At 29.9% G+C, this 13,716-nt stretch overlaps 1 protein-coding gene and 1 long non-coding RNA gene across 2 annotated transcripts in view; one reads left to right on the forward strand and one right to left on the reverse strand.

The window, feature by feature from the left end:
• LOC119608152 (AP2-associated protein kinase 1) overlaps positions 1–13,716 on the reverse strand; it is a 186,671-nt gene that overhangs the window by 79,081 nt on the left and 93,874 nt on the right. The window lies entirely within an intron of this gene.
• LOC119608209 lies at positions 9,562–10,260 on the forward strand. Its single transcript, XR_005231804.1, has 3 exons — positions 9,562–9,717; positions 9,782–9,814; positions 10,029–10,260. It is a non-coding gene; the product is annotated as an uncharacterized LOC119608209 (long non-coding RNA).

A 13,716-nucleotide genomic window follows, 5' to 3' on the forward strand; every position in this document is an offset into this window, starting at 1 on the left:
GTATAGTTAGTTAGTTAGTTAGTTAGTTAGTTTGTTAGTTAGTTAGTTAGTTAGTTAGTTAGTTAGTTAGTTAGTTAGTTAGTGTTTAGTTAGTTAGTTAGTTAGTTAGTTGTTAGTTAGTTGTTAGTTAGTTAGTTCGTTAGTTCGTTAGTTAGTTAGTTAGTTAGTTAGTTCGTTCGTTAGTTAGTTAGTTCGTTCGTTCGTTAGTTCGTTCGTTCGTTAGTTCGTTCGTTCGTTTTCGTTCGTTAGTTCGTTCGTTCGTTCGTTCGTTTCGTTCGTTCGTTCGTTCGTTCGTTCGTTCGTTAGTTCGTTCGTTCGTTCGTTTTCGTTCGTTCGTTCGTTCGTTCGTTTCGTTCGTTCGTTCGTTCGTTCGTTCGTTCGTTAGTTCGTTCGTTCGTTAGTTTCGTTCGTTCGTTCGTTCGTTCGTTCGTTTCGTTCTTCGTTCGTTTCGTTCGTTCGTTCGTTCGTTCGTTCGTTCTTCGTTCGTTTTCGTTCGTTCGTTCGTTCGTTCGTTCGTTCGTTTCGTTGTTCGTTCGTTTTTTTTTTTTTCGTTCGTTCGTTCGTTCGTTCGTTCGTTCTTTCGTTGTTCGTTCGTTTCGTTCGTTCGTCGTTCGTTCGTTCGTTCTTCGTTCGTTCGTTCGTTTCGTTCGTTCGTTCGTTCGTTCGTTCGTTCGTTCGTTCGTTGTTCGTTCGTTCGTTCGTTTCGTTCGTTCGTTCGTTCGTTCGTTCGTTCGTTGTCGTTCGTTCGTTCGTTCGTTCGTTCGTTCGTTCGTTCGTTTCGTCGTTCGTTCGTTCGTTCGTTCGTTCGTTCGTTTCGTTCGTTCGTTCTTCGTTCGTTCGTTCGTTCGTTCGTTCGTTCGTTCGTTCGTTCGTTCGTTCGTTCGTTCGTTCGTTCGTTCGTTCGTTCGTTCGTTCGTTCGTTCGTTCGTTCGTTCGTTCGTTCGTTCGTTCGTTGTTCGTTTCGTTCGTTCGTTCGTTCGTTCGTTCGTTCGTTCGTTCTTTCGTTCGTTCGTTCTTCGTTCGTTGTGCCCTCTTTCCCCTGTGCCTGGGTGGGAATCGCACCACCGCCTCCATTCTATCAGACTATAACTCTAATATGATGTAATATGATCTGTCAAAATTTTGTGGGATGGGATCGTCTAAACGCAATAATGTATGTAGTTCAACCATCAACATTTTTTCAGAGAGAGTTTCTAAAATGTCTTTTGAGACATCTATCAAATGACATAATCAGATTGTATTGAAAATATGTTCTAATTCATAGTGGACTGATCGATTTGTGAAATTTTATTTTACTAAATATGTATTACATTTCTTAAACAGATGGACATAAATCTAAAGAAATAAAATAATAACGATGTAATACCAATTAAGATAAAAATTTGGTTAGTCCCTCCATAACGTTGGATGGATATTAATATAAATGTGAAGAAACGTACCAACAATTTTATCACATTAATAAGATCACGTGTCATATTACGCCTCGTTCTATACATACTTATTATAAATAGTCAGACATTTACCTATACAGGATAAAAATACATAAAAAAAAAACACCCATAATGACATTTTTTGTTGTTGCTGCTGCTGTTGTCATTATTCTATTCATAATTATTTCACTCCCTTTTTAATGGGTTTCTTTATGTACGTATGTTCTCATTTTCATAAAAACGATTCATCTTGTATTTGCATTTTAATTTGTCGGTTTTGCTGATTTTTTTTGTAATTGCTCAAACATATACACAACATTACAGGCTTACATGTTCACAACATTATCCATCACGTTCTAGAAGAAATTCAAAAAAAAAATTAATATTTATTTAAAATACATGAAATTGTATGTGATTCTTTTCATTCTAGAGATGATATTGAGACATTTTTACTCGTTCAACAAACATCATTACAACTCAATTTCTATGAAAAAATATTTTGATGTGATTATGTGAATCTATGCCATTTGTGCTGTTCGTGTGTATTTCTTCGTAACACATATGTGTATGTATGCATGTGTTTGAGATTTCCTTTTAGTTTTTTAGTATGCAACATAAATACACGATACATCCATCAATCATAATCGATCTAAAAAAGGTATTAGTGGAAAATTGCCACAAATACGATTCACATTTGGACACATCAACGAAGAATCTTTTGTATGCGATTGTCATCGTAATGGGCCAATTATGATTATGTCTTGCATGTGTGTTTGTTCTTTTATATTTTTTTATATATTTTTTTTTTGCGGTTTTAAGGTGTGACCCATCATATATGTGGTCTACAAATCCATCATAATTCCTGCGAATGAAAATATTAAAGCAATGACATCTCTATCTGTTGATAAACGTACAAGGACGAATAATCTATTGACATGTGTTTAAAAGATGAAGACATTTATATTTCCTTTTTGGTAAAAGATTTATATGTGAAAGGAATTTTTGTGGTTTGCCCTTAAATCCATTTATTGTTTGTGTAAATTTTTCAATGTAAAAATTTATATAATTTTAATAAACTTTAAATCTCAAGGTTTCTATATATATTAATAACAATAATAACAACAACAAACAGTTTTTTAAAACTTTAATATTGACGCCATTTGTAATTAAACATTTTCCACTCACAAAGAAACAGAACTTTTTGTTTTATTTCCGCTTCCTTGCTTCATCGCTTCACGGCCACTAAATTAAACCAAACGAAAGCCAAGCAAAGCGCCAAAGAAAACGATAACGAAAAACAACTAGAGAAAATATTTCATTAAAATTTGTTCGTTATTAGAAAATTAATTAGAATTTGTTTTTGATATCAGAACTCTTAAGAAATGCGCTAACTTTTTCGTTTGGTCATAGCGCTTCTAATACCTCCAGCCTCTTCCCTTATTCTGTAAAAGATTTATCTCAAGGAATATTAAGACAAACAAAAATACTAACAACACAGTTAAATTCATTATGCAAATCTGAAAGCTTTTTCATTTCTTTAAGTAAATTTTGTTTTTAAGAAAATAACTAAAAAAAAAATATATTTAATTTTTTCTTCGGTGTTTTTGGTCTTTCGTTCCACCATTTTGAGTGAAAATATTATTAAATGAATTTGACGAGTTTGTCCACAGAAAGGAGCAGCACAGGAAGGGGAAATGAAAAACTTTTTCAAGAGGACCAGTCAAAGAAAATTATTTTCGTTAGAATTTAAAAACAAACAAATAACAGATTGTTATTTATTTTTTTTTTTTTGGGAATTTTTTATTATTATTGTTTTTAGCAGTTATTTTTAATTTGCTGAAAAGGACGTTTATTATTATCATATTTTAGAAATTGTTAAAGAAAGCTGTAGAGTAGTTTTTATGGTTTACATTTTAGCAGAATTTTAATTAAATTTGTGATTGCTGATGATTGTTTGTGTTTAAAATAAATTTATTTATGTTAAAATCAAAAAGAACCCTTTTGTTTTGGCAACATGAATTTAAAATTCTATGTTAATTTAAATTTAAACTGAAGTATTTTTTAAGTGAATGTATGTTTACACTGAGGTTTAAGAGATTAAAGCAAAATATTTTAGATTTACAAAAAAAGCTTTATTCCCTACTCATATAACTTGAGGTGTTTTAGTTTATGAGTGACTTAATTAAAATCCAATTTGTAGGCCAATAACTGTGCTTTTTTTTCTCTCTTCATTGTTGCTTGTTGCCACATTAATTAAAATTTCAACAACGTATCTGTGTAATCTCTCTAAACTTCACCAAAACCCCAATCCCAAAGACCCAAATAACAAGTGTATATCAAATAAAAAAGTTATAAGAAATAAAACCATAAAGAACATACTTTAAATCAAATCAAATAAAAACGAAAAAAAAATATTTTGAACGCCATGTTTTTACTACTACTGATCCAGTTACGCGTGAGAAATTTTTAAGTGCGTTGCTAAAGTATGTGTATTTTGTACATTTTTGAAAATAAACATAAAATTACAAACATATTACTTACCTTTCCAACACGTTTCATTCTGTTTGTTTTTAAGTAAATATTTTTGATGATTGTTTTTATACCAAACGCATGTCGGTATATAGCTCAAAATGTCTTTTTATGATCATAAATTTTCCACAATACACTTTCAAGTGTAACCTGCCAATCATTCAGTTTGTACGCCACCCTTTTCACAAATAAAAGAAAATTAAACCGCCAACAAGGTTAAAACATTTTATACATATTAAATTTGCTTTCGATTTATAATAAAAAATGCAATTGTTTTTAAAGTGTTTATTGATTATTGCCTGGAGTTTTTACAGGTAAATGAATCTATCAGATAATTTTTAATAAATCATGTCAAGTGACACAACTTTTGAAACCGATGTTTCCGATCGGGATGAAATTTGCACTAATGTTAGTCCTATTGGATGGTTGTATAGATAGTAATGATATACAAGATCGACAGTCGACAGTTTAGACTTTCCGATGTTTTCGCGCCATTATAACGTCTCAAATATGGAAAAAACGGAATTTTTCAAACTGTAGGACACGATATCTCGAAAACATGATGTGATCTATTTGGATTTAGCACAGCTTAATCTTTTAGAAAAGGATACAGTGTTATTTTCTAATATCAGTTTTATATAAAATTACAGACACAGAGTCAAGTGTTTCATTTAAAGGTGACCATTACTGTTGCTGATACTTTCCCCTTTTTATACCCACCATCAGAAAGATGGGGGTATATTGTTTTTGTCACTCCATTTGTAACACATCGAAAAATTGGTCATAGACCCACAAAAGTATATATGTATATTCAGGGTACTTATTAAATTCGAAGCCACGTCCGTCCGTCTGTCTGTTGAAATCACGATAGGGACTACACGTTGAAATTTTTCATAAATATTCTATATTTTGATAAGATTTGTTTGGTATTGAAAATGGGCAATATTGATCCACGTTTTCCGATAGCCCGCATACAAGTGGACCGCCGAAAAACAGCTTTAACGGGTATAACTGCTTTAAAAAAACGACTATAGCGATGAACATAAATAAGTTTCATAAGAGCAAAAATCTCTCTACTAAATTTTATGAGGATCGGTCCATAATTAACCCTACCCCCGATATAAGGTCCCCTTCAAAAAATGACTATAACGTTCATTGCTGTTATAAAATTACGAATATTGCGATGAAATTGGACACACCTCAGTTTTTTGCTAGCCAAAATCTCTCTACGCAGTTTTTGGGGGATCGGCCCATAAATTACCTTACACCCCATATAAGGTCCCCTTCTTATTAGTGACTTAAAAATACGAGTACGAATCCAAAATCTCTCTACCAAATTCTATGTGGATCGGTCCATAATTTTGACCCTACTCCCAATATAAGGTCCCCTTCAGAAAATTACTTTAACGCTCATTATTGACTTTAAAATACGAGTATAGCGTTGAAATTTGACACAACTAAGCTTCCAAGTTTTATGTGGGTCGATCCATAATTGACCCAACCTCCCATATAAGTTCCCCTGCAGAAAATTACTTTAACGCTAATAACTGGAATAAAAATGCGAGTACTGGGATGATATTCGATGTAAATAAGTTATATATGAACCAAAATCGGTCTCCAGTTATGAGGATCGCTCAATGATTTACTCTACACCTCATATAAGGTACTCTTCAGTTAATTTGATGAGAATTCAATAAATTACGAGTACAGTGATGAAAATCGACATAAAAAAGTTTATACTTAGAAACAAAATTCTTCATTTCGAATTTAATGACCCTATACCCTATATAAGGTTCCCTTCAGGAAAGGGTTTTGCTTATTCCTTATTTAAAAATACGAGTATAGCGATGAAATGCGACATACACAAGTTCCATACAAATCAAATTTTATGAGCGGTTCATTATTGAAAAAAAAAAAATTACTCTTACGCTCATGACTGAATTGAAATTACTAATACAGCGATGAAATTCGAAACAAGTAAGTAATAAACGAACTGAAAACTTTCTATAAAATTTAACGGCAATCGGACCATAATTGACCCTACTGTTCAAGGTTTAGAAATTTAACAAAAATATTTTGTTTTCAAAAATAAATATTTTGTTAAGTCGGTCCATAATTGACTGATGCCATATTCCCTGATGTTTATAGAGGAGCATTCCTTTTACGGCCTACGGTTTGATGGTGGTTATATGATATTCAGCACAGCCGAATATAACTCTCTCACTTGTTTCTTTTACAAAATCATTTCTAAAGATTTATTAAGGATTCAATAATGCAAAATATTCCCATAAAAATATGTTCACTATTTTTTCTTAATTTCATTTTTATTTTCAATAGAGCATTTAGATATTTTCTAGTAGACACAGAAAGGCAGACAGACTTTTCTTTCAATCTGTCATTTATTCAGTTAGTTAGTTTTGTCTGTAAGTATTTACAATCTGCATACATTTTTAATACGACTATATGTAGTACTACTACAGTTCATAAAATGTACAGTGGGTTAATGTATGCTAAATAGATTCAAATTTTATGTATCGTCATTTAAGATCTACAGCAATAGCTACAAAAACAACAAGAGAAACACAAACATAATTTGCTCATTGCCAATGAAAATACACACATACAACAAATACATTTTGAAAGCAAAAAGGGGGGGAACTATGTATATGAAAAGTAAAAATTTATTACAATTTCATAACATGGGTCACTTCACCACTCACTAGTCCACTCATTCCTTGTTTGGTTGGTTTGGTCGGTCAACAATTTTTGTTTGTTTATGATTATTTATTTTGGGTTCTTGTTGTTGTTTGGGTTTTAGTAGTTAACAATCTTTTTAAATGTTTTAGTTTCTTAATGTCTCTTTGCATTATTAAGTTATTAAAATGCCATTGACTTGATTATTTAATTTTAACCCTTATATTGTCTTTAAAGTTATTTCATTATTTTTGAAATTTATTTTAGTTTTTTATTAAAAATGCAGTTTTCTGCTTTTATGTTTACCTTTTAAAAATACCTTTATATAGGAACTTCCGTTATGAATTAAATTAACATATCCGTCGGGATTTTGGATTATCGTTTGTTTATTTAAATTAAAAGAAAAAACATTTAAAACTATTTAGTGAATTACATGGTACATTAAATAAGTTTCTAAAGAAAATTTTAATGAAATAATACAAATAAGAAAGTTTTAACATTAATCCAATAAATTTAGAAAAAAGTAAATTAAGGGGGAAAATACTTATATAATAACATCTTCAAAGTGAAGTTCATAAACACAAGATCAAAATATTGGGGGGTTTAGAAAGTGGTCGAACGTCCGTCCGTCTGACTTTTCGAAAAAAAGCTAAACGTGATAGGACCTAAACGATGGCACCTCCTGATGTGGATTTTGAATACAAACTTCCATTTGGAGAGAGAATTGTTGTGAATACTATTATCTTCATTCTATATACAAACGAACTAAATGTTTAGCATTTTTAACGGTTTTTTGAAATTGTTAGTTTCTTTAAATTCCACTATAAATACACTTAATTTTAATAGGAAAGCATCCGCAAATCCTTCCATAGACAAAAAAACGTAACTCGCTACCTTATGTGGCCATCAAATTACTCTACAGTAGAAATTCTATAAAGCCATCAATTTATAATGACTTAAAAAGATCTAACTTTTAAACAGATTACAACTGATTTACTAAGAAAATAACGTATAAAAAAATTCTAGTAAACTCCTAGATAATGTCTAGACAAAAAGACTTAATTCATATTAAAATATTCCCAAACATCATTTGAAATACGAGTAAATGCAAAAAAAAAAAATAAATAAAAAAAAAAAAATAAAAATCACCTTTAAGGTATTTCTTAACATTTTGGTAGTTTAATTTTATGGAAAATAAATTCTTTCTACCAAATAAGTTATAATTTCAGCAAACTCATAGAAATGGACAGAGCAATACAAAAACAAACAAATAAAAAAAAAAAATAAAGTAATAATTTAAGAAAATTCATTTTTCAAATGAAAATGTTTATCTGTTAAAGCAGCAAACCAATAAAGTGGAAATCGTACTTATGTACGTATAAAATATACAAACAGACTAATGAGATGCGAATCTTTTTCTTTTATACATATAGTTATTTTTTTAGTCAAAATGAAAATAACCATTGGCCATACTCCACCCTCAAAGTGATAAAACTATATAAGAGATATAGAATGGAGATGTAGAAAAATAAACACATATTTACTATAATATACATTTTTTTCTATTTTTCATATAAATTTTGTGAATTTCATTTAACTGAAAGCTTTTTAACACACTGAAAATTATGCGATCCTTGAAGCATATTTCTACAATAACACAAACAGCCACTATATGGACAGACATATGTATGTGTGTATGTACTTCTTACTTTTATGATGCGAGTACGTATGAGTAGCCAAGGATGACTTTTCAACAAGCCATTATCAATGACCACAAACAACAAATAAACTTTAACGAAAATTGTTTGGAAATCATAGATACATAATCATGCCACAAACCACAATAACACACAGCAATCATGAAATACAGTGGGTAACAATAGTAACTGTGATACTTTTATAAAGCAGTATTTGAGTTTTACTTGTTAAAGCTTCACAATAATATTGACAAAAGCTTTTAAAAACTCATTTAGTGGATGCAGCTTATTTTTGGTGAATTTAGTTGCAAAAATAGGTCAATTGCCAAAAATTCTAGTTTCTGTATTGATGTGTTCTAGTGAAAGAGCTTTCCTGGCGAAAAAACTTTTCTAGTGATAAGAGCTTTTCTAGTGAAAATAGCCTTTCTAGTGAAAAGAACTTTTCTTGCGAAAAAGCCTTTCTAGTGAAAAGAGCTTTCCTAGTGAAAAAACTTTTCTAGTGAAAAGAGCTTTTCTAGTGATAAGAGCTTTTCTAGTGAAAATAGCCTTTCTAGTGAAAAGAGCTTTTCTTGTGAAAAAACCTTTCTAGTAAAAAGATCTTTCTTAGTGAAAAGAGCTTTTCTAGTGAAAAACACTTTTCTAGTTAAAGAGCTTTTCTAGTGAAAAAAACTTTTCTAGAGATAAGAGTTTTTCTAATGGAAAAAAATCTTTCTAGTGAATAGAGCATTCCTAGTAAAAAAGCCTTTCTAGTGAAAACAGTTTTTATTTTCAAAAGGGCATTTTTTTAAAATGCTTTTATTCAATAAAAAAATTTCTTTCTAATTAAGAGAGCTTTCCTTAAGAAAAAACTTTCATGTACGTAAACATTTCTTTATGTTAACATGAAAGCATTTTTAAGAAAGTTTTTTTTTTTAAGAAAAGGACTTGTAAAATTGTGTTCCTGTTAATAGAGCTTTTTTAAAGCACAAGTAAAGTAACAGCCACATTATTTTCTTTACAACTTTTTATCGTCCACTGTTTCAAACGCCTTTAATTTACTAACTTTATTCAATGTATGGATGTATATGGGACTGTGTAAACAGTAGAAGTATGTGTTAAACTTAATAAAAAAAAATGAAATTTTATATTAAATTTTTCCTTTATTCTTTTGATTATTGTAGAAAGAAAAACAACATTTAAACAGTGACTCTATTATCATTCTCATCTTCATCATTATCGTCGGGAGGGTACTCGTGGCAGCAGCCAGTATTACAATTCGTAGCATCATTTCATATGAAGAACAAACAAATATTTACCAAAAAATATACAGGGACAAAGGATGGTGGACTAAAGTTTTCTCCAAAACGATTGAGTGCATTTATGTATATGTGAGTCTGAGTGTTTGATTTTTATATTAAAAAAACAAACAAACTTATATGAATTTTCGTAAAGTATCGTTGTAGAAGTTGGAGTTGGAGTAAATATGTATGTATGTGTGTGTATTATGATGATGATTCTAGCTGGACTCATGCATTATTCAATAGAATTTCTAAATGATTATTCTTTATGTGACTGTTTATTTCTTTTGGCCATTTATTCATTTCTTTGCTGTTTTTTTTGTTCTTTGTGTTGGCGATTTTTCGTTTTGTTCATATATTTATTTTTATTTTGGTTGTTTTTTTTTTTTTGATATCAATAGCGAGTTTCCACATGCTTGACTTCACAATGATGTCGAGAACCATCAACATCATAAAGATGACCAGCAGCTTTAACAGATCTAGTGACGCATAACGAACCCAGCACTAACTGACCGCCAGCCATGGATCCACAAAATATTTTTATTTTATTTAACAAATTCACATATGAAAGCATCTCTTTTTCCCTTTTATTTTTAGTTTTATATATAAAAAATAAATGTATTTTTTTGTTTTTGGCTAAATAGTTGTGTGTATGTGAAAATCTGTGTTGTTTTTTTTTTTGCTTGAACCATTCAGAGTAAGTTTATTTTGCCAATGATAGAAAGAAATAAACTCCACCCATAAATATACATGAATCCGTTGGTTTCCTTTTTATCTCTGCCACTCCCTTGTCCCTCGTTATTTATTCCTTTTGGCAGTTGAATTCGATTGCCATATTATCATTGGATTTTATTTTTATTGTATTTTTAGTTGCGGTCAATATGGTCGAAATATTACGAAAAAAAATAAATACATTTTATTTGTTTTTTTCTCTCAATTGAATAAAATGTTCTTTTAATGTTGTGCTAAAAATTTCATCTTTTAATTTTTTTCTTTGGGGACTTTTACAATTTTGACAATTCAACCACATATTGCAGTTCGATTTGGAAGGGATGTATTTTAGAAGGGATGTATTTAAAGTGGTTTCATAATATGTGACTTAATTAAATAAAATTACATTTTCAATATGTTGTATGCTTTAGAATCTGATGATAGATCTAATATTAAGGGTAATAAGAGTTCCCAATTAAAGTTTCAAATATTTTTTTTAGATCTACATATACATACATATCGCATTATTTAATTTTATAGTAATTTAAATAAAAATTTTCATTAGTACGAAAAAAAAAAACGTGTTCAACTTATCACCTTATTTAAGTAAGTCTATTTACTCGTCTGGATTTTAATCAGAGTGGAAATTGTAAAAACCTTTATTAAGTCCAAATAAATACAGAAATATAATTGAGTTTTTGTTGTAAATCTGCTTAGTACACGAATTCACACAATTGCATCATGATGTCTCGTCAGAAAAATGTGCTGACCCAAAGTGAAATATTTTTTCATAATTTCAATATATAAACAAATATTATCAGCTATTAACCTATTGTTGGCGAAACTTTCAATTTCATTTTTAGGCTTAACAATTCGTGGCAGTATTAATAAAATATTATTATATAGTAATTAGTTTGTCTCCGGTGTGTAATCGCGTGGTCATGGGCTCGAATTCCACCAGCGACACTTGTACAAGGGCGTACAACAGACCCTATGGAGGCTTTGGTGTATTTCTTCGGATTTGATGTAAAATACATACTCATTTCAAACTAACTAACTTAATAGTGTTTTGCAATAATGATCTCTAGTTACATTACAAACTTATTTTAATAAAATTAATGTTATTAATCAAGGTAAATACATAGAATTAGAACAAAATTATAATTTAATCAAATCAAATTAAAGCCCACCAGCATGAATGTCTCATGTTCGTTACATCTGCTTAAAATGGGTTAAACATTTTTCAGTCATAAGCAATTTTTATTTGGCACGATCATAATAACACTTCCTAGCGACGTGTTCTATTTTTAGAATTCAACTGAGAGGGTGTAGCGAGATTTTCAAAGAATTACTTCCGATATATAACGAAATATATTTTACTACTCAAACAGCTAAATTTTATGATGACGGTTAATCTGAAATTATAATAAAAATAACTCCAACTCATATATATTAAAACAAGTGAGAGTGTTATATTCGGCTGAGCCGAATCTCACATACCCACGATGAAACCGTATGTCGTAAAAGGAATGCTTCCCTATAAACATCAGGTGGTATTACTCATCAAATTAACTGAAGAGGACTTTATATGAGAGATAGGTTAATTATTAGCCGATTTTTATAAAATTTTTCATATTTTTTTTAGACCGATTTTGGTTTGTTTTATTGAATATCACTTTCCCACACTTTCCGCATGAAATTCGGAAGTCAGCAATAATCGTTAAAGTAATTTTCTTATGAACCGATCCTCAATGAAATGATTTTAACTCGTATAAAACATATGTGCGCCTTAGAATTTAATATGGACCCAGAATATATATACTTTTGTGGGTCTATAGCCAATATTTCGATGTGTTACAAACGGAATGACAAAATCAATATACCCCCCATCTTTTTTGATGGTGGGTATAAAAATATATTAAAATAAAATTTAAAACAACAAAAAATTATAAGAAAGTACCATATAAAAAAAAAGTAAGAATTTATAGTTGGGCAAGGCCGACCATATGGTATCCTTCACGGGTACGGTTGTATGGAGACTATGCGAAATAATGGACCATTTTCAATAGACTGCGTCTGTGGGCCAAAAGAAGAGTATGTGCCAAATTTCACTAAATTAACTTGAAAATTGCGACCTGTATAGTGCGCACAATGTTTAAATAGACGGACATAGCTATATCGACTCAGGAAGTGATTCTGAGCCGATATATTTTATGATGGGTGTAGGATCAATATTTTTGGGTGTTACAAACATCAGCACAAACGCTATAGTGGTACAGGGTATAAACATGTTTATACCCACCATCAAGAAAATGGAGGTATAATGAAAACTTCTAAAACTATTTCTAGGGAATTATTAAATTCTAAAACGATATAGCCATGTTAATCCGTCTGTCTGTTATACACACGTTAGCGCCTGAACGAGAAAAATATCTTCATAAATTTTTATGAGGATCGGGAAATTGCATTAAGATCGAACATATTTCATTATATTCCCCATTTGAGGTCCCCTTAAAAAATTATTTTAACGAAATCGGTGTGAGTACAATTTTTTCTTATTATTCTTATTTTATTTAAATTAAATTTGGACAATCTATATCAGTTTCGTTTTCAAATCCTATGGTCTGTTTAAAAATTATTTAAGAAATAGTAAAACTTAATAATGTAACAATATCGATTACTCGAACTTCAAATGGACCCCCTATGTAATATTATTAGCCCAAGACAATAAGTTTGTTCAATAATGATTTGGCTCCAAAAAGAGTATAGAATTTATAATAATTTCCTTCAAATAATGTTAATTTCTTAACATTTTTCAAACAATTTATTTCCTAAGTATTAAAGTAAAATTTATAGAAAATATTGTAGAAACTTTAATGTTTATTTCAATTACTTTAAAGAAAATCTTATTTAGAGGCGAATAACGTTATTGTGTAATTTACTGTATGCAAGTTGTTATTTATTATTGACTTTTAATTATTTACAATATATATTTTTATAATATTTTAGTTTTTTTTTCTTTTCTTGGCTTCGTGGGGTGTTTATTTTTTTATTATCAAAGTGCAATTAAAATTTTTCCATTTAATTTAATCGCTCTTGTTTATTTTTACATTTTTATTTACAAAAATCATTTGTTGTTTAAAGTCAACAATAATAAAAAAATATATTTAAACAAATATGATCTATTGAGGCCGATCTTTTAATACCATACAGTTGGTAATTATACGAATCTTCATAAATCCTGAGAAATTTATGGGCATTAAAATAAATTTATTAGCTAGTGACCCTGATCTGTTACATATTGATCCTTAAATTTCTTATTGTCATATTTATGCGAAATTTTATTTTTAGATCTCTCTAAGTTGAACGTACAATATG

Source organism: Lucilia sericata, unplaced genomic scaffold (assembly GCF_015586225.1).
Source record: "Lucilia sericata isolate MDLA Ls3-8-SP2 unplaced genomic scaffold, ASM1558622v1 Contig000021F_arrow, whole genome shotgun sequence".
NCBI classification, from domain to species: Eukaryota; Metazoa; Arthropoda; class Insecta; order Diptera; family Calliphoridae; genus Lucilia; species Lucilia sericata.